This window comes from Sorex fumeus, unplaced genomic scaffold (assembly GCF_029834395.1).
Source record: "Sorex fumeus unplaced genomic scaffold, SorFum_2.1 ptg000098l, whole genome shotgun sequence".
NCBI lineage: Eukaryota > Metazoa > Chordata > Mammalia > Eulipotyphla > Soricidae > Sorex > Sorex fumeus.
Window position 1 is genome coordinate 71,802,386 of NW_026606155.1, and position 21,396 is coordinate 71,823,781.

General features: G+C 46.1%; 1 protein-coding gene and 1 pseudogene across 2 annotated transcripts in view; one reads left to right on the forward strand and one right to left on the reverse strand.

Moving 5' to 3' along the window:
* Nucleotides 1–21,396, reverse strand: part of LOC130041170 (dehydrogenase/reductase SDR family member 4) — a 330,800-nt gene that overhangs the window by 298,387 nt on the left and 11,017 nt on the right. The window lies entirely within an intron of this gene.
* LOC130041175 (alpha-soluble NSF attachment protein-like) lies at nt 3,336–4,520 on the forward strand (annotated as a pseudogene).

Here is a 21,396-nt window from a genome sequence, read left to right on the forward strand (position 1 = left end):
GGTCCCCCAAGCACCACCAGGAGTAATTTCTGAGCACGTGAGCCAGGAGTAACCCCTGTGCATTGCTGGGTGTGACCCAAACATCAAAAAAACAAAACAAAATAAACAAAACAAAACAAAAAAAGTAAATTTTTAAATACAAAACAAACTCTTTCCCGACCTGTTTGGAGAGGGTTTTTTGGGGGGTGGGGTGGGAAGGGAGATAGAGGAACAGGGGATAATTAGTCTCAATAGACCTACAGGACTCTGTTTGCCCTGGAGACAGTCCTCTCTTTTTTCACCCACCTCAGTTATCCCCCTGGGTTGGAGAAATAGCAAACTGATCACTCAAGCATGTGTGTATGTGTGTGTAGAAAATTTTCTGTCTGTATGTGGTGATTGCAAAGGTCCAGGTGCTTTTTGACTATGCTGGACCATGCAAAAGTTGAAAGGTTTCTAAAGTAAATGATGAGCAAAAAAAAAAAAAAATGGAGGCTGTTTTTAAAATTCAGCCTGCTACAAAGAATCACTTTTAATGTTATTGGTTTCTAAGACTAGAGAATTTTTCTTTAAATTGTGGTAAATAATTGTTGCCAGTCTTTTGAGGATATGTTGTTAATTAATCTGTATAGTACATGAAAGTGTGCATGCATTAAGTATCAAAACCTAGTCTTAACCTTAAGAGAACTTTATCCATAAGTGTGAAATCCTAACTGTTTTATGGTAATCTGTGAGCATTTTAATCCTTTTATATCTGTATTCCTAGCATTCGGAATTCTAAAGATAAAACTTTTAATATGTTTTCTGACTAACTCCTAATGTGAAGCAAATTTTTGCCAAGAGTAATATGCTGTAAGATCTTTAATTGTGGGCATCCTAAACCTTTTTAATATCTATAGAACTGATGTAAAGCTTTTGAAATAGTACTACAGAGTACAGTTTTGTCATGTTAATGAGATAATGATTAGCAACTTGTTTCCAAACTTCTTGGGAGATCAAGCTGTAGTAAGTTCTGTAAAAATAAGGAGATTCAACCTGTAAGATGTTACTATAAGGAAGATGTATATTTTAAGTAAGAAAGATAATGGATGGAGATATCAAAAGTAGTGGGGGGGGGGGGTAGGGAGTCCTGTTAAAATGAAGCTGGCTTTAAAATGAAATGAAGGAAAATTATAAGACAGAATGAATGTAAAGGAATGTGTAGAAAGTTTGAGAATGTAAAGAAATGTATAGAAGGTTTGAGATTGTATTTTAATGAAAGGAACTGATCAAACTATATTGTTATAAGAAACTCCTTGGCACACATCAAGAAGAACAAGAACAACCAGTGCTGGTGCGTATGCAAAGAGAAAGAAACTATTATACATTGTTATTTGGAATGCCAACTGGTCCAGATTTTTTGGAAAATAACAATGGGCATTCCTCAAAAAACTAGAAATTGAACTTTCATATGACCCAGCAATACCACTTCTGGTAATACACCCCGAGGGTGATAAAAACAGAGTAGAAATGACATCTGCACTTGTATGCTCATTGCAACACTGTTCACAACAGCCAGAATCTGGAAACCACCCAAATGCCCCAGAACAGTGGACTAGTTTAAGAAACTGTGGTACATCTACACCATGCAGCTGTTAGGGAAAAACATGAAGTCATGAAATTTGCTTATAAGTAGATCAACTTGGAGAGTATCATGTTAAGTGAAATGAGTCAGAAAGAGAGGGACAGACATAGAATGACTGCACTCATATGTGGAATGTAAAGTAACATAGTATAAGACTAACACCCAAGAACAGTAGGGACAAGAGGCAGGAGGATTGGTCCATCATTGGAAACCTGCCTCATGTGCTGGGGTAGAGGGCAGTTAGGATAGAGAAGGAACTACCGTGGCAACGATGGTTGGAAGAATCCCTCAGATGGGAGATGTGTGCTGAAAGTAGACAAAGGACCAAACATGATGAACTCTCAGTATCTGTATTGTAAACCATAATTCCCAAAAGTAGAGAGAGAGTAAGAAGGAAAGTGCCTGCCATAGAGGCGGGGGTGGGGGTGGGGGTTGGGGGGGGGAGGGATACTGGGGGCATTGGTGGTGGGAAATGTACACTGGTGGAGGGATGGGTGTTAGATCATTGTATGACTGAAACTCAATCATGAAAGCTTAGTAACTGTATCTCATGGTGATTCTATTAAAGAAAATAAAGAAAAAACTCTTTATATCTGCAGAATTGTTCTAGTACCTCTTTGGCAAGGTCTATAAAAAAGATATTAGATGGATGGTCTGGACACCTGTTAGTTTGATAATTGGAAATCAAGGTTTTCAACATGGGATTAAATGAATTAGACACTATGTTGTTAAATTTTATGCTCTGTCCCTACAGGTCTAATGCTTCTTTTGACTCGGGCCCACAGAAAATGCATCTCATTGTGAGTAAAGTGAAGTCTCTTCTTTGTACCTTCAATATGTTTTTGATGCTTCATGGCACTATGTTGGTTTGCATAAATATAGATATAAAGTCTTTCCTTGTGTAATAGGATCTACCACTCATGCAGACAGGAAAGCCAGATTTGGAAACCCAAAGGCCTCTTCCAGGGAAACAGTCAAAGATATTGGTCTAAATGACAGGAGCAAGTATTTAACATGTACTGTTTCAAGTACCCTATAAGGCTCCAGGAGACCTTAGAGGCAGGTCATCAACAAGGATAAACCGGAAATTATCTCTTCTATGGAAAGCAACAGTTCAGTGGATCTGAAATGATTGATCACAGCCTGGGCCCTGCTGTGGAAATCAGAATCTCACTTAGCCTGCAGAGGAGATAGGATGGACTCCTTTCTGTCAGACACTCCTATGAAGCCTGCCTCATGAGTGGAGGGGAAAAGCAGATGGAATAGAGAAGGGATCACTAAGAAAATGATGGCTGGAGGAATCAGTTGGGATGGGACATGTGTGCCAAAAGTAAATAATGGACCAAACACGATGACCTCTCAGTCTCTGTATTGCAAACCATAATGCCCAAAAGTAGAGAGTATGGGGAATATTGTCTGCCATGGTGGCAGGGGGAGGGTGGGGATGGAGGGTATACTGGGGAGATTGGTGGTGAGGAATGTGCACTGGTAGGAGGATGGGTGTTTGATCATTGTGTGATTGTAACCCAAACAGGAAAGCTTGTAACTTTCTCATGGTGATTCAATAAAAAAGAAAGAAAGAAAGAAAGAAAGAAAGAAAGAAAGAAAGAAAGAAAGAAAGAAAGAGAGAGAATGCTGCTCGCTGAGCTCCACCGACCTGTGTACCGCGGCTCTGCCACACTGAGTCCCCAAGGGCCGGGGGGGAGATTTGCCAGGCGTTTTAGCGACCACCATGAACAACTCCAGGAAGGAGGCAGAAGAGGTGGCGCTGCTGGCCAAGGCCGAGTGCAAGGTGAAGAACTCGCGGTCCTTTTTCTTGGGCCTCTTGGGGGCTCATCCAAAATAGAGGAAGCATGTGAGATCTATGCCCGTGCAGCCAACATGTTCAAGATGGCCAAAAACTGGAGTGCCGCTGGCAACGCTTTCTGCCAGGCGGCCCAACTGCACCCGCAGCTGCAGAGCAAGCATGATGCAGCCACCTGCTTCATGGACGCCGCCAATGCCTTCAAGAAAGCCGACCCCCAAGAGGCCATTAATTGCCTGATGCGCGCCATTGAGATCTACACGGACATGGGTCAGTTCACCATTGCGGCCAAGCATCACATCTCCATCACCGAGATATATGAGACAGAACTGGTGGACATCGAGAAGGCCATCGCCCACTATGAACAGTCAGCAGACTACTACAAAGGCGAGGAGTCCAACAGCTCAGCCAGCAAGTGTCTGCTGAAGCTGGCGGGGTATGCAGCCCAGCTGGAGCAGTATCAGAAGGCCATCGACATCTATGAGCAGGTGGGGACCAACGCCATGGATAGCCCCCTGCTCAAGTATAGCGCCAAGAACTACTACTACCACTTCTGTCTTTGAATAGACAGACTCCATTCTGTGCTTCTGAGCCCTAAGTGCCCTCTGCCACTTCTGCATTGACATGCTCAACGCCAAGCTGGCACTGCAGAAGTATGAGGAGCTGTTCCCTGCCTTCTCCAACTCCTGGGAGTGAAAGCTGACCAAGAAACTGTTGGAAGCCCACGAGGAGCAAAATGTGGATAGCTACATTGAGGCAGTGAAGGAGTACGATTCCATCTCACGACTGGACCAGTGGCTCACCACCATGCTGCTGTGCATCAAGAAGACCATCTAGACGAGGACCTGCGCTAGCCGCCTCTGCCTACAGGCCGGACACTGTGCCTCCCTTCCTCTGCGCCCTCTGCCCCACCGACTTATTTAAGCCCCCAGAGGTGCCCTTGTCCACCGGAAAGCCAGAATCCATGGCACAGGCCTGTTTGCTGGGGGCACTGCCGGGTGCTGGAGTCCGCAGCTGGCCCCAGGCCTGAACCACTGAGGCACTGCTTGACCTTCCCTGGCCCCCAGCTCAACCTAGCACATGTAGCTGAGACCTGCCCTCATGGAAGGAGGTGAACTCTCTGCTTCCTGAGGCCCCACCTTTCCCGGAAAACCCTCGGGCTGCAGGACCCGGGCTTGCCCCTACCCCTGCCCCTCCATCTGCTCTCCCTGTGCTTCGGGATTTGAGGTGGGAGCCACAGATGGCCCAGGACAGGAAATAAACATCACCACTTCAAAAAGAAAGAAAGAAAGAAAGAAAGAAAGAAAGAAAGAAAGAAAGAAAGGTGAGAGGCCCAAGGCCACCTCTAGCTCACCCTGCAGGCTAAAGGCCACCTTCAGCTCATCATGGGACCTGATCTTCACATCTTCACAATGGCTAGGTAACCCTGAGGTAACAGGTAAATATTAATGCCATTATTGATGTGATTCTTGCTCTGTCTCTAGCCAAACCCTCAGGACCTTGCAGTAAATAGTGGGATATCCCAAATGAAGAGTTCTCAAGTCTTGCTCTGTTTATGTAAAGGAACAAGACAGGTGGTTTGGTAAGCCACCTAGCAAACTTAAAGTGAAGGTGGAGAAAAAACTGTATTTCAGTAACTTGTCTTCTGTAAAAATTAGATTCAAGATTTACAGGAATGATTGAATACTTATGTTTTAATAGGCTTGATTTAAGATAATCCCTGGACAAGCAATAGTCTCTAACCAGAAGATAGTGATTCTTCCTGGCCTCCTCAAGGTCATTGTGCAGCATGAGCCAGTCAGGACCCACCAACCTTCTCCATTTCTGGTGGAAAGGAGAGCAGAGAAACCTTCAGCCCTGCTCCAGGCACCCCTGGAAGCTGGCTGGTTTACACCCAGCAGAAGCCCGAAGAAATCTGCATACATCACCCAGTGGATTACTAAAATTAATTCTGTTTCTTACTTTGCTCTTATCCCTTAGAAACTGAGGATGAGGTCTCTAGGTATGCCCTCCTGTGTGGCTATTGTTTCCCCTCTGTGTTCTTTAAAGACATTACAACAGTTGTTAAAGAACAACTGAGACTCTGTGAAACAAACTCTAGACCCATCCGAGCCCCCAGCCAGCACAAAACCTTGTCATGGCTCCACTGACCCAGTGGTGGAGACTTGAGAAGCCATCGCCTAGACAAGACCTTGAGCAAAACAAGTAAATGAATATTTGGGGACTCTGGAACAGAATATAGGTCACCTAGAAAAGTCCCTTAACTCCCTTGCAGAAATGGTCTTGCAAAATCATAGAGCTCTGAATCTCCCGTTCTTAAAGCAGAGAGGACTATGCATGCCCTTAGGGTAGACCTATTGCTTCTTTTTCTTTTTCCTTTTTTTGGGTCATACCCAGCGGTGCAGAGAGGTTACTGTGGTTCATGCACTTGGGAATTACTCCTGGTGGTGCTCAGGGGACAATATGGGATGCTGGGAATTGAACCCGGGGTCGGTCTCGTGCAAGGCAAATGCCCTATCCACTGTGTTATTGCTCCAGCCCCAAAACTTATTGCTTCTATAAAACCACTCAGGGATAATTAGGGTCAGTATGGGCCAAATGAGGAAATAGAATAGTACAGCTTATAACATCCTAAATTGTAAGATCAAAATTATGAGGGTGAGACAACAATAGGAAATGCTAGGTGGAATAGTAGACCTTGAGTCTGTTTGATGAACTCCAAGAGTTACGAAGAGAGGAGAAAATGAATGATGAAAGATGACCACAGCAACTTCATTTTTTGAATAGACAGACTCCATTCTGTGCTTCTAAGCCATAAGTTTCAATATTAAGAAAAATAGTTTAGGGACTGGAGCGATAGTACCAGCAGGTAGGGCATTTGCCTTGCATGCAGTTGATCCGGGCTTGATTCCCAGCATCCAATGTGGTCCCCTGAGCACCACCAGGAGTAATTCCTGAGTGTAGTGCCAGGAGTGATCCCTGTGCATCACCAGGTGTAACCAAAAAATGCCAAAAAAGAAAAAAGAAAAGAAAAACAGGTTAACTTGTGAGGGCACCTTTGTGAGTGTCTCAATGCCTGGATGAAGGTAAGGGAGTAACTGCATTGAGAATATATGTTTGCATAACCTCTGCGGAGTGGTACATGCTGAGACCATACTTGCTTTGAGACTACTTGACAACCAACAATGGATAGGCAGGATTAACCGTTCAATTTGCTTTTGTACATCTGCTTCTCTTAAATTAGAATGGGAATGGTAGGAATGTGACACAGGATTTTTTTGCCCTTGAAGGAAGTGTAGAAAAGGTGTTAGCCCAGCATTTGGAGTACCGAGCCCAAGGAGCAGTCCCAGTTCACGAACTCTGAGCACTGAGTCCCTTGAATAAGTGAGTTTCGGTGTATGTAAATAAAACCTTGAAAAGTCGGTCTGCATCCCAGTCGGCAGCTGAGCTCAGGCTTGTGACCACTTAACAATACCAGTTTATAAAACACGGTGCTTAAAATAATTTTTAGGGCTAGAGCGATAGCACAGCATGTAGGGTGTTTGCCTTGCACGCAGCCAACCCGAGTTAGATTCCCACCATCCCATATGGTCCCCCAAGCACCTCCAGGAGTAGTTCCTGAATGCAGAGCCAGGAGTAACCCCTATGCACTGCTGGGTTTGACCCAAAAAAAGAAAAAAAAAGGAGAGGCACAAATTCCAGAATCCCTTTGGGAAGACTTGGGGAAGCAGAGTGTCTCGGTGATGTATGACAGTGACACAACCCTAAGGAAACATCATCTCACCTCTGACTCTCTTGTTATACATTTGTCCAACTATTTGCTCTTGTCCATAACACTTGTTTAGAACCTCTGCTGTTTTCAAATGTCAGGTTTCCAAAAGTATGTTTGGAAACTCTGCTGGTGTCTTGACACAGGAAACACTGTGTGACTCGGTTTCTGTGACACAGCTATGCTGTGCTGTGACATAGACTGATGCCCAACAGCTTTGAAAAATGTGCTTATCTGACCTCTGAAGAGCTTTCATCCTACATCTGACATATTTCTTCAATTATGAAATTTGTTTTTGTTTTCAGGTTACACCCTACCATGGTCAAGGGCTAGCTCCGGGCTCTATACTCAGGGATCACTCCTGGCAAGCCAGCGGGACCATATGGGGTAAACCTGAACAGATCACATGTCAGACAAGTGCCTTGCCCATTGGGCTATGGTTCCAGCCCATTGTGATATACTTTGGAAGAACAGAAAAAAACTGTGGTGATATTGCCAACAACTACATCTAACAAATATTAACATTTTTCCCCGTTTGCTTCATCTTAAAAAACAAGCCACTCAGACACTACAACTAGAATAGAAGCCCCTATGGGGGCTTGTGACGACCAGGGCTCACACACTTATCTAACAGTGGTGTTTGCACAGTTGTTAAGCTGTAGGGCTCTGAGGGAGAGGAGCATCAGGCCGTGGTGCTCACACACTCAGCCGTGGGACGCACCAGTTTTATACTCCAGTAGTTGTGATTTGTTTATGTGCTGGCCAGGGTACAGCTCTCACTGAAGAACACAAGGCCTGGTTATAGTGTTCCCTAAGGGTCCCTGTCATGCTCACACAAGTGTTTGTGTGGGGTTGCACTTCCTGGCTCTCACTCTTGTACATCATTTTTAGTTGTGGTAAGCGTTGGGGGCTGCACCCCTCCTTTGTGGCAGTTAAACATGCCTGACTGTGGTACAAGAGTGAGACGTGGTGTAATGTGATCCTCAGCATTGCTTGTCATGCTGGAGGTCATGGTCAGACACAAACAGAAGAGCTGTCAAGATTGTGCTTGGTACACGTGGAACATCAGGGATTTAAACTCGTGCCAGGCATGTGCCTTTAAGCCACTGCACCATTCCATTGGGCCTCAATCCTGCAGGTCTTACAGATTATGTAAATGTAAAGAAACCTTTTTTTTACATTTAAAACTATTTATCTCATTGCATGGTAATATCATTGATTTAGCCTATTGAATTTGTTGCTAAGAAACTGTTACATTTTTTTTTATTTCTAATATCTTATTACAGGGGCTGGAGTGATAGCACAGAGGTAGGGCATTTGCCTTGCACGCAGCCAACATGGCCGACCCGAATTCGATTCCTCCGCCCCTCTCGGAGAGCCCGGCAAGCTAACTGAGAGTATCTCGCCCGCACGGCAGAGCCTGGCAAGCTCCCCGTGACGTATTTGATATGCCAAACACAGTAACAACAAAGTCTCCAATGGAGACGTTACTGGGCCCGCTCGAGCAAATCGATGAACAACGGGAGGGCCTTTACCTTTATCTTATTACAGACTACATATCAGAGTCTTTGGTTTCCTTCCGAATTTATATATTTTCTTATTCCTTCTCTATTACTGGTTAGAAACTCCAATATAAGGTTAAATGATATGATGTTAGGTAAGCAAGGAATGTCATCAGAATTCACTTTTGGATGTGGCTTATTGTGGCTGTTTGGTAGGATTCTCTATAGGGCTAAGAAATTTATATTCACTAGAAGATGGTGGCGTAGAGGCAAGCACCCTTGGAAGGACAGCAATTCTCAGCACTCTGAACAGCGGATGGGGCCACACAATTTCTGCCACACAATCATCCACTTGGATATTCTGGCCCAGGGAGAGCTCCATTAAAGGAAACCAGCTAGTCACCCCCTGCAGGGAGACAACCCAGAGTGGGACGTGTGAAGATGGTGGTAGGCGGAGATCCCCCAGCTCTAGGCACTACGGGTGGTGGCAGAGGTTTAAAGATCTGAACAGGACTCCTGAGGCCCAGCTTGGCATCATTGCAGAGCACATGGGTTGAGATTCTGGATTGAGGAGGTGCTCTGGTTCCCCACCTGGGACCCTGGCAATTAGCCACCAGCATGGCAGCCCCAACTCCATTTTCTCTTGGACCAGGCTGTACCTCCTGCAGCATGTTATAGAGGAAAACTTCCCTGAATGCCAACTGTCTGGAGACCAAAGATGGGAGTGTGTGCCCCCTGGTAAGGTTCTGCTGGAATGGTGTCTGCATCCCCCAAGGCTGCATACTGTAGCAGCCCCGGACCAGGTCCTGGATCCTGTTGGGTTCCCTATTGCTGTCGCTACTGGGGCCTGGAGGGCACCATGCTGCCAGCAAGTCAACCTAGACCCATGGGGTAAGTGCATCAGCAGCCTGATAGTGACCTCGGGCTTCCTGATACCCCCCGAACACCATTGTGCCTCCACCGGACTCCAACAACTCAGGACCAAGTTTCTGGAGAAGTTAAGCCACTAAAATTTAAGTATGTGGGATTCACACACACAAACCATATCCAGCTCAGCCATAAAAGCTCATTTATCGGTCTTGCTCAGAGATCCATAAATAAATCTTGAAAGAGATCAGAAGCAGCAATTAATCTCAGATCTGCGCAAGACTGGGCAAATGGGGTACATCGGAGGCTGGCGGGCTTACAGTGCCCACCAAAGCAGAGCCCCTGGGAGTTGCTTGCTTGCACAATCCAAAATCGCTGCCATGTCCCCGACTGCACTCCACTGTCCCGGGATGGACCTCACTGAGATATTAACCTGCTGAAAATTCAGGTATGCAGGTTGTGTGTGACTGAAATTTCCAGGCTTTCCCGGAGTTAGGATGGACTTCCTCCCCCCCACACACACTTTCTTCCTATACTCCTGGAAGCACTGGCAGTCACCGCCCCCCCCCGCCCGCCCCATGAACCAACTCCAGTGCCACCATGGAAGCTTTTCCTAACAGCCTTGCTTCAGAGTCCATAAATAAATCTTGAAAGAGATCAGAAGCCACAATTAATCTCAGACCTGAGCAAGGCTGTACAAACAGTGTACATTGGAGGGGGGCAGATTTGTCAGTTCCTGCACAAACAGAGCCCCCAGCAGTCACTTGCTCCCACAATCCAGAATTGTCACCATGCCCTCCGCCAGACTCCACCATCTTGGGACAGACCTCACCAAGATATTAATTTGCTGAAAATTAGGGTATACAGTTTTCGTGACTGAAATCTCCAGCTTCTCAGGGTTGAGATGGGCTACCTTCCCCCACCTCCCTGTACCTCTGGAAACCCCGGTAGTCACGTCTACAACCCAAAGTTGACACCCAGTTGCAAACCATAATGCACAAAAGAAGAGAGAGCAATAAGAAAGGTGCCTGCCACAGGGGCAGATGTTGGGGGAGGAGGGAAATTGGGGACATTGGTGGTGAGCAATGTACACTGGTGAAGGGATGTTTGTTGGAACATTGTATGACTGAGACCCAATCATGAATATCTTTGTGATGAAGAAAGGAAAGAAAGAAAGAAAGAAAGAAAGAAAGAAAGAAAGAAAGAGGGAGGGAGGGTAGAAGGGAAGGAAAAGGAAGGTAAAGGTAAAGATAAAGGCCCTCCCGTTGATCGTCGATTTGCTCGAGCAGGCCCAGTAACGTCTCCATGACTTTGTTGTTACTGTGTTTGGCATATCCAATACTCTCGGTAGCTTGCCGGGCTCTCCGAGAGGGGCGGAGGAATTGAACTCGGGTCGGCCATGTTGGCCGCTTGTAAGGCGAACACCCTACCCGCTGTACTATCGCTCCAGCCCTAAAAGAAAAGAAAGAAAGAAAGAAAGAAAGAAAGAAAGAAAGAAAGAAAGAAAGAAAGAAAGAAAGAGGGAGGGAGGGAGGGAGGGAGGAGGGAGGGAGGGTAGAAAAAAAAGAAAAACTTGCTTCCCCTACCCCTTCCAAAAAAGAAATGTATATTCAAGAGAGATGTGGCAGTTCCCAGCGCATACAGCCAGGTATCTCCAAATGTCACAGTACTAACAGTCCAGTAGGTACTCAGAAATTTAGATGGGAAAGTTGTGTAGAAGCCCACTAAGCTCAATGAGCAAAAACAGTGACAAAGAAGGCCCAACTAGTGACACCATCATGACATATATGTTGTAACAAGCAATATAAAGTAAAAAATTTTGTGGCTGCCAAAGGGACATGCTGGGGTGGGAGTGAAGGGTTAAATAACTGGGGACATTGGTAGAGGGACGGTCACACTGGTGGTGAGATTGGTGTGAAATATTGAATACCTGAAACAATTGTATTATGAACAACTCTGTTAATCACAGTGTTTAAATAAAGTTTCAGGGGCTGGAGAAATAGCACAGCTGGTAGGGTGTTTGCTTTGCACGCAGCCAACCCGGGTTTGATTCCCAGCATCCCATATGGTCCCCTGAGCACCGTCAGGAGTAACTCCTGAGTGCAGAGCCAGGAGTAACCCCTGTGCATCGCCAGATGTGACCCAGAAAGCAAAAAAATAAATAAATAAATAAAATAAAGTTTCAAACATTTTTTTAGAAAATACTGACCATACCAAAAGACACATGAAAAAATGCTCATCACTAATCATCAGGGAGATGCAGATCAAAACAACAATGAGATACCATCTCACACCACAGAGACTGGCCCACATCCAGAACAAAAGCAACCTGTGTTGGCACGGAGGTGGGAAGAAAAGGACTCTCCTTCACTGCTGGTGGGAATGCTGACTGGCTCAGCCCCTTCAGAAAAAAGTATAAACGCTTCTCAAAAAATTAGAAATTGAGCTCCCATTTGACCCAGAAATACCACTTCTGGGAATATATCCCGGAGATGTAAAAAAGTATAATAAAAATGACATCTGCACTTGTATATTTATTGCAGCACTGTTTACAATAGAGCCAGAATCTGGAAAAAAGGAGTGCCTGAGAACAGATGACTGGTTAAAGAAACTTTGTTACACATACACAGCTGAATACTATGCAGCTGTCAGAAAAGATGAAGTCATGAAATTTGCATATAGGTGGATCAACATGGAAAGAATCATGTTAAGTGAAATGAGTCAGAAAGAGAGGAATAGACATAGAAAGATTGCACTCATTTGTGGAATATAAAGTAACAGAATGGGAGACTAACACCCAAGAACAGTAGAGATAAGTACCAGGAGGATTACTCCACAGCTTAGAAGACGGCCTCGAATGCTGGAGCTGAGGCAGCTCAGATAGAGAAGGGACCACCAAGTAAAGGGTACTAGGAGGGCCTTCTCAGGATGGGAGATACGGGCTGAAAGTAGACTATAGACTGAACATGATGGACACTTAATACCTCTACTGCAAATCACAAAAGCCATAAAGAGAGAGAGAGAGAGCAAAAGGGAATGCCCTGCCACAGAGGCTGGATGGGGTAGAGGGGATGGGGTGGGAGTGGTGGGAGGGATGCTGGGACCGTTGGTGGTGGAAAATGGGCACTGGTGGAGGGATGGGTACTCGACCATTATATGACTGAACTGCAAGCACGAAAGTTTGTAAGTCTGTAACTGTACCTCATGGTGATTGACTAATAAAAAATAAAAAGTAAAAATAAACAAAAAAAACTAAGGCAATGGGAAAAAACACAGGCCATAATTAAAGTGCCTTAGAAAGACTGAAACCAGAAAGCTCAATTATTCTTTGGGGTTCAACCATTACGTGGGTGTGATCCCCTTGGAAACTATGGCAGGGACCTGCAGCCACGGGATTAATGGAATAGATCCCATAGACAGAGGTCAGGACAGGAGATGCAAATGACCTGTAAGCAGGCGAGGGTCTCAGAGCATCTTTTCTGCCCAGAGAGCATGGTAACTTGAAAGGTGTTGCTGAGAAAGGACAATGCTTATGATTAGTGAGGAAAACGACAGTATTGGTGTAATGCCACGTCCAGCAGTGGGAGAAATGGAGCCACTCAGGGGTGAGCTTCATCTCAACTGGGGGTGAAGCTGCCTCTGAGTTTTGGGAACATTCCTAACCAAAAATTGGTCCTCAGCAGGCCCATTTCTTCATTGTTTTAAACTTGCAGGAGTCTACAGTAGATGACAGTGCTTGGCAGGAGAGGCCTTCCGAGTCCTGATCATTATTATTGATTACTGAGGCAAAGACCCATCCCCAGGGTACAGTACAGCTTTGTTTTGTTTTTTCTTTTTTCCCTGATAGGTACTTTCACATCAGCTTGCAACAGAGCACCCTGCCATAGGACAGTAGAAAACGCCCTTTCCTGCCCGTGCTCAGACACATTGGGCTCATTGGCAGAGCTCATGAGCTGACGCCTGGGATGACTGGCAGAGCTCACGCCCTCTCACATGGGAGCTCGCAGGTACTTAGGTGTAGAACACGACAGAGAATACAATTGAATTTTACTTTACTGCTACTTGCAAGAGAGAATTCAAAACTATATTCTATTAAACATCATCTTTTCTTGCTGTTAGCAAGAAGTGACTTAAGTAAAATGCTGTGAATGTCCCCTCAAGAGTCACCTCAGCCCAGGCTCTCCATCTTGAGGGTCCAGGAATTTGGGTCACTTCCCTGCTCCTATCCTGGGGAAACCAATTCCCACAAGTCAAGATGCTGAGAAACAGACGTGCAAATGCAAACACAGTTGGGCATGTTATTTTCTGTATTGTTTTTTGTTTGGGTGTCACACCCAACTGTACTCAGGGCTTACCTTGTGCTCTGTGATCATTCCTGACAGAACTCTGAAGACCATATGTGGTGCCAGGGGTATAGTCCGAGTCAGCCTCATGCATGTCACTGTACATCCCATGTCAGCCTCTTACCTGCTGTACTATTCCTTAAATATGTATGAGAGCTGAGCAGACAGTCTTCTCCAACTCAAGGAGATACTTTTTCTTTTACTTTTCTATCCTTTTCCTGGGAGTGAGGCCCAAGAGTGGCGGGCATTGAATTCAGAGGTTACTTGCTGGTCCCCTGTAGTAAGTCAGATATAGCCTCTCTCTGCCTCTCTTCAGGATTCATTCTTCCTGGGGCAGGAAGGCAAGCGTCATGCACCCCTACCGGAGTCCTTCTCTCTTCCCTCCTGGTCCCCACTTCCTGTGGAAATCACAGGAGAAAGAGCTCCCTGCTGTGTACGCTGGGCATTGGAGGGATGCTGAGAGGTCCCCCTGCTGGAGCCTAATCCATACTCACATTCAGTTGTGTCTGCACAGTCCAGACCACAGAGTCCCCTCACTCCTGAGAGATTCAAAATTAGGGTGCTGAAGGAAGCAATTGGAACAGAGAGGGGGTGGTAGAAAATTTCTCCTCCAGTCTGGACTTACCACAAGCTCTCTCAGTTCAGACTTGACTATCCTGGAACCTTGTGACCAGTTATGTCCAAGACTAGGCTTTCTTTTTTTTTTTTTTTGAGGCGGGGAGGAAGTGATCAGACAATGTCTAGTTATTTCCTAGTTATGTTCAGGGCTGACTCCAGACTCTGTGCTCAGGGATCACTCCTGACAGCGCCCTGGGGTTGTACGCTGTGCTAGATTTGAGCTTGGGTTAGCCACATGCAGCCAGAAACCTTGCCAGGGTGCCCTGGCCCCTTCTCTGGGTTGGTCTCCTGCTCCTGCTCCCCAGCTCTGGCCCCTTCCTTAGACATGTCTCTATTTTTATCGCACTCATTATTCTGCAGTGCTCTTCATTTCCATCTCATTACTGTTGTGCGGGTCATCCAGAAGCTTTGTTGCTCTGGAGACAGGCAGGGAGCTGCACGCCTGACTGTCTTCCCTGGCCCCTCTTCTGACAGGACACAGCTGGGTCTCGCTCCTTTAACCAGGAGAATGAGCACGGGCACCCATCAGTCATCTCAGCCCGTCCTCCTTCCAGAGTGACAGCTCCCACCACGGGTCCGTGCACCTGTCCTTCCCTTAGACAGCGAGGGAGAGGTAAATCAGTCCATACCCGATAGACAGGGTGAATTCATGGAGAACAGAGAACATGCACATGGTTTTTCTGTATGGGTCTGGGCTGGAGAAGAGTGTCTGAGACTGCCTGGGAAGAACATGGACCCAAAACAGTCTCACCTTGAACAAGGTCACTGCTACTTCTGGTTCAAGTCAGGAATGTTTGGTTACAAGTACCCAAAGCATAGTTGCTTAAGACCACAATTCATTTGCCCCAGAGTCTATTGCAGCAAGTGAAATAGATGAGGATCTTAAGAAGATTGGTAGGGGGCCAAAAAAGGGGACCAAGCATGGCTGAAGGAATGCATGCTTCCTCAGCTTCCCCTTGTTTCCCGCTGAAAGTCCCATTGGGACCTCCAGGGTTCTGGTCCACTGTCACTCAAGAGCCAATCAAACGAGAGACAGAACGATGGCTGAAAAAGAACATCAGTGGCAACCAGCTGACAGGTGGGAAATGGCAGATTCATGTTCTTAAAGCAACTGTATTGCATGCCTGATCTCAAGAAGGGGAGAGAACAGGGAATCACATCTTTTTTTTTCTTTTGGGGTCACACCAAGCAATGCTCAGGGGCTACTCCTGGCTTTGCACACAGAAATCACTCCTGGCGGTGCTCAGGTGACCATATGGGATGCTGGGAATCATACCCGGGTCAGCCACGTGCAAGGCAAATGCCCTACTCACTGTGCTCCAGCTCCAGGGAATCACATCTTTAGAAAGGCAAGTTGCAGCTAGTGGGAACCAGAACGGGCAATAAATCACTTCCTGGGATGATCCTTAAGGCATACTCCATCTTACTTGCCCACCTAAACCAGGCTTTCTGAGTGAGGGTTCGACTTATCCTTATCTTAGGCTGTAGGAGGAAGGACAAGACAATGGTTTCCCAGAAGAGCTGATGGGTTTTATTTATTTGTTTATTTATTATTTTTATAATGTCGGAGTATTGCTATTTATTCAGCCATTGATTAAGCTGATTGAGCTGCTGGTCTTTAAATCTGAATTCAGCTCTTTATTCCTTTGGGGCGACTTTTCCTGCTCCTCCCAGCACATGCCTCCTATCTTTCTGCTCTCCTTTGGCAGGAATAGAGAGCCAAAGACCCTGTATCTTTCCTCATGTGGGTCTCCACTGGAGCATCTCCTTGCCCTGTAAACCCTTCATTTCAAGTGTCACCTCTTTAATGGACACTTCCTGAATCCCTACCCTCTGCCCTTGTGGTGAAATCTAACCTTTCTCCAGGATCCTAGAGGACTTTGTTACCATAAATAGGAAATCATGGGTGGGGGAACCTCCTGGAACTTGGTTCTTTATCTTCACAAACGGGGAAAAAATTGAATCAGGGGACTCAATTACAAAAAGTAGAAAGGGGTCCTATCTCTATACTCTAAAGACACAGGGGCTACAAATGAACCAAAGAGAAACAACTCTGAGAAAGTGTTAGGAACTGCTTTTTGTTTGTTTGGCTTTAGGGTTTTTCTCGGGGGTGGGGGACACATCCAGTAGTGCTCAGGGGTCCTGTGCATAGGGGTCAGGTCATTTCCTATAGTACTCAGGGACCATGCAGTGCTAGGGTCCAAACAGGATTGGTCACGAGAAAGACGAGTGTCTTGGGGGGGGGGGAGAGGTAGAGGATAAGAGGTGGGGTTGTCATACCCAGCAGTGCTCAGGAATTACTCCTAACTCTGTGCTCAGGATCATTCCTGGCAAGGCTCCAGGGACGGACCATATGGGGTTCCAGGAACTGAAAACTGGTTAGTCGTGTGCAAGGCAAGCTCCCGACCTGCTGTACCAACACTAAGGCTCTGAAAGGCAAGAGTCTTATGCCCTTAATGCCTAATTTTTGACCCACGAACCACGTCTGCTTCCATGTAAGTTCATCTACTGACCTTGTTCCAGAGACGTATCTCAAAAGAGATCAACTAGCCACAAAAATTTCTCAGACACCCATTCCTGGCTAAGTCGTCAGGGGCAGCCTCAGAGAGGGGTGGGCCAGCACCTGCCCAAACAAAGCCCCAGCAGCCACTTGCTCTCACTCCCCAAAGTCACAGCTGTGCCTCTGACTAAACTTCTTCACCTCAGGACTGAGTCTTATGGAGAACTATACCTGCCAAAAAACTCAAGTACAGGTCCCTGTGGTTGATAACTCCAGGCCTCCTTGGAGGTGGGATGCCTCCCCCCACCTCTCTGTACTTCCGGAAGCCCTGCCAACCATGCCCACAAACCCCTTCTTCAGCAATGTAAGCTCATCTACTGGCCTTGCCCCAGAGACTCATTCATAAATCCCAAAAGAGATCAACTAGTCATAAAAACTTTTGGTATGCAGTCCAGTCAAAAATTTAACTCCAGTGGGATGGCCCAGTTAAAAATTCTGGATTTTCTGAAATTCTTCACAACACAGACAATTCAGTAGTCACACCAGACTGAACAGGATGTCACATGGAAACCAACACCCATCTTGATTAACAAAAACATGAACACAGAAAGTTTAACTTGAACAACATCTTAGCAATCCCTCAAACAAGGACTTTAATGTCCCTGTGATGAAATACAATTTTCACTAATTTTCTTCTAAGGAAATATGTTTTGATCATTCTGTTAGCTATTTATTGGTATCAAGCATTATAAAGTAAATTTTTGTGTGCCTGTTTTGGGGGCAGGTTTGAGAGGTGCTTGGGAAAATGGAGACAATGGTGGAGGGAGGGTGACAGTGGTGATGGAATTGGTGTTAGAATATTGAATGCCTATAACTAGTCATCATGAATGACTTTGGTAACCACTGTGTTTAAATAAACTGGTTACGGGGGAGAGAGGTCTACCTTTTTTGCTTGGAAGTACTGTTAGACCATAGCCTATGGTGCTTAGGGGTTGTTCCTGACTATTCTTAGGAGTCACCCCTACCTGTGCTAGGAAGCCATATGTGGTCCAAATTGGTGAACAGGAGGACTTAAATGTTACAAAACCTTTTATTTATTCCCTATAACTTCCTAGAGTGATGATCCCAGACCCTCCTCCCACTTCTCATCCTCTGCCCTTCGGAGTCTGCACAGTGCAATTCTCCTAAAATTCCTAACAACCTCTAGACTGGTGTCTCTGTTAGAGCATCAATGTACCAGCACGGAGAACTCGATTTCCAGATCAGTCTAGCTCCTACAGTGGGTGGACGTTCCTATGACAGTCAGCTGCAGCCTTGCACAGCGCCCAGCGTTTGCGTCATCTTGATCTGCACCAGAGTCTCAACAACCAGGGACCCAGGCAATGTTTTTCTGTAATTTTCCTTTCTTCCCCTTGCTCCCTCTATCTTCCAGACTCCCATTAAACTAGCTAAATACTTTTAACAACTTCATTCCAGGACTGACTATGGTGAGTTGTCCACTGCACAACTCTGCCCTGCTTTTATATGACCAGTCACTTGCGGGAATCTCATGCACAGAACCAAGCTTTAGTTGGGCAACATTGAACCCAGAGTGATCATTAGAGATAACTATGTAGAGCCCCTAACTATTGATGTTTTGCTTTTGTGCCAGCATTTTGGGTCTTCTCCAGCCTAGTGATGTAAATATCATGGGCTGGGAAAGCCTGGGATTATTTGTTCCCCTTTTAAAGTTACTATTACTACCGCACAAGCAATTGGAGTTCTTTTTTATGTTTGCAAAATACCTTTTAGTGCAAGCACCATCAAAAAATTAAAATTAAAAAAAGAGGCTTCCACCTACTGAGATCTAAAAACTACCCAGCATACCTGGGTCTTGAGGAGGCTACTGGCAGAAAAAGAACTGTGGCCTGAGATCTTGTTTTTCCTAAAAGCTGAGGTGGGGGAGAAGATGTCTAGTAATTCTGGGGCTTACTCTTGAAATCATAAGAGCTAGAATTTAAAGCTGGACAGAAGAGACAGAAAAATAAAAAGAGAGGAAAAAGAAAGACACTTCTTCCAGTCCCAGAAGACTAAATCAACCAGGATCTGTAAAACAAGGAGTTACTCTGTTTTTGCAGGAAGCTTGGTTTTTCAGGAGTTTTGTTTTGTTAGTTTTTTTCTTTTTTGGTTTGTTTGTTTATTTGGGGGCCACACCTGGTGATGGTCAGGGGTTACTCCTGTCTCAGTATTCAGGAATCACTCCTGGCGGGCAGGGGACAGGAGAGAGGGGGTCCATATATGGTTCCTGGGGATGGAACCTCGGTCAGCTGCATGCAAGACAAGTGCCCTTCCTGCTGTACTATTGCTCAGGCCCCAGCAGAAGTTTTGTTTTACAGGGTGCTGATCTGACTCTTACCTGGACCCTGACTAGCCCAACATTTCTCCCACCCACACTCTCACACCACAATTTTTCTGGCCAGTGCCTGCTTTGAGCTGGATTCTTCACATCAAAGCTTAAGTCTGGCAATTGCATCACAGAAAAGAGAAGTTTGTTGTCAGGGTTTAATACCATAAGCCTTGCACCCTGAGTTACCACCGCACAGGAGGTATCATCTCCACCCTAGGAAGGAGAGTAGCAGAGGGTAACTTACTTATTCAAGGCCACATGGCTAGAAATGCAAAGAAAGTAGACTTCAATCCAAATCTATCTGATTCCGCTGCCCTACCCCCATACTATCACTCCAGCCCAAAGCACTGTTTTTCATTGTGAGTCATCTCCTAGACTGCCATGCCCTCCTCTTGTCACCCAGGCAGGACAGAGGGCCCTGCTTAGGCTCACTGTGTCTCTGTTACCTCTTCACTGGACAGACTGAGGTCCAGAAAACACACATTGGGAAAAGCCTAAAGCATAGCACCATGAACGTTAGGTCCAGTCATCCCAGCCACCACCAAGCCCCCACTCTCGCTGCTCATAGCAGGAGGCAGGGAAGCGTCAGGCCATCTCTCTCCCCTCCTTCTGCTTGTGACAATCACAGTGTCCTCATGCCTGTCCTTGCTCAGGTCTGAGAGGTGCTTTAGAGCTGTCCCTCCAGCCCCCACAGGTTGTCATGGTTCCTGCAGCTCAGACTCCTCATTGGTCAGAGCAGAACATTGTCTCCATGGTAATAAAGAGACTGTAGAGAAAGGCTATTGGGCCTCAGAAATTAACTCCTGAGAACACTCCTGGGAAATAAGCTTCTCATGGGGGATCAGAGCTTCCCCTCCCAGAGATGCAGTGTCTTTGCCCACAAAGTCCAAAAGCTCAGCGTTTGATCGTGAAGTCACCATCCTTGTCTTTCCCCCAGCCCCAAAGATGCCAACCCAGGTTTGTACTAAGAACATGCTACAAGATGGGAGCTGAGCTACGAAAGCCTCCCCTTTTGGGGATCTTCAGTCAGCCTGACTTCAGGTGGCTCTGCTTGCTTCTCCTGTCTCTCACGCCTTTGCTTCCCTCCCTGAGAAGATAGGAGTTGATACATATGGAAACAACGCCTCCTTTCACCCCCAAGACATTTGGATATTATTAAGGGCCTTTGAGAACCAGACTGTAGAACTGGTTAGACATGGGGCCACCCTCCCCCTGCTACTGGAAGGTTCGGCCTTATAGCCCCACCTTACCTAATAAGCATCACCCTCCCCACACCTGCCTCCTTTGTCTCACCTCCTTACTGTCCCAGGTTAATGGGGAGAGCTTGACAGCTATTGGTGCTTTCTAGAATTGTCCCACAGGACACTATGGCTTGCTGTGAAGCCATGCCAGCTCCCATTACTGCCAATGCCGGGCTGCATCCATCTGAATTACAGAGAACAGATAATAGTTCCTGCTGCTATTCTATACTGCCTCCCGAGTGCAGACACTGAGCTAATTTTGATGGGAGAGCAGTGCTTTCCAAAAGGTTCTCAGGTCTGGGGGCCTCTCTGGAATTTCCAAGACAATTGGGCCATGCCACTCTCTCATCTCTTCTTGTCTCTTTACCTGGGTTAGGGGTCATTGCTGTTCCCAAGGCAGGGGAAGAACATTTTCAAGTTCTTCTGGAAAAGGCTTAAACCAGGTGCATTGGAGAGACAACAGGAACATTTTCAAGAAAACACAGCCCCCATAGCAATCATGTGGGCTTGGATCTTACAACTTCTCATGGGGTCACACCTGCAATAATGTTTAACCCCAAAAGCATAGTATGAGGGGCACTGAGCCTCGCAAAGTTCTGGCAGGGGGTTGTTGATTAACTTGGTTAATATGGAGAAAGGAAGAAGAGAATTGGAAGGAGTTTCTTGAAATAGCTCTGACTGATGTGGCGTCTGTGTTATAGTTTTCGGAGAGGAAAGTATGGTTTCTTGTGTTTGGCCTCCTCTAGTTCCCTCCTCAAGCCTA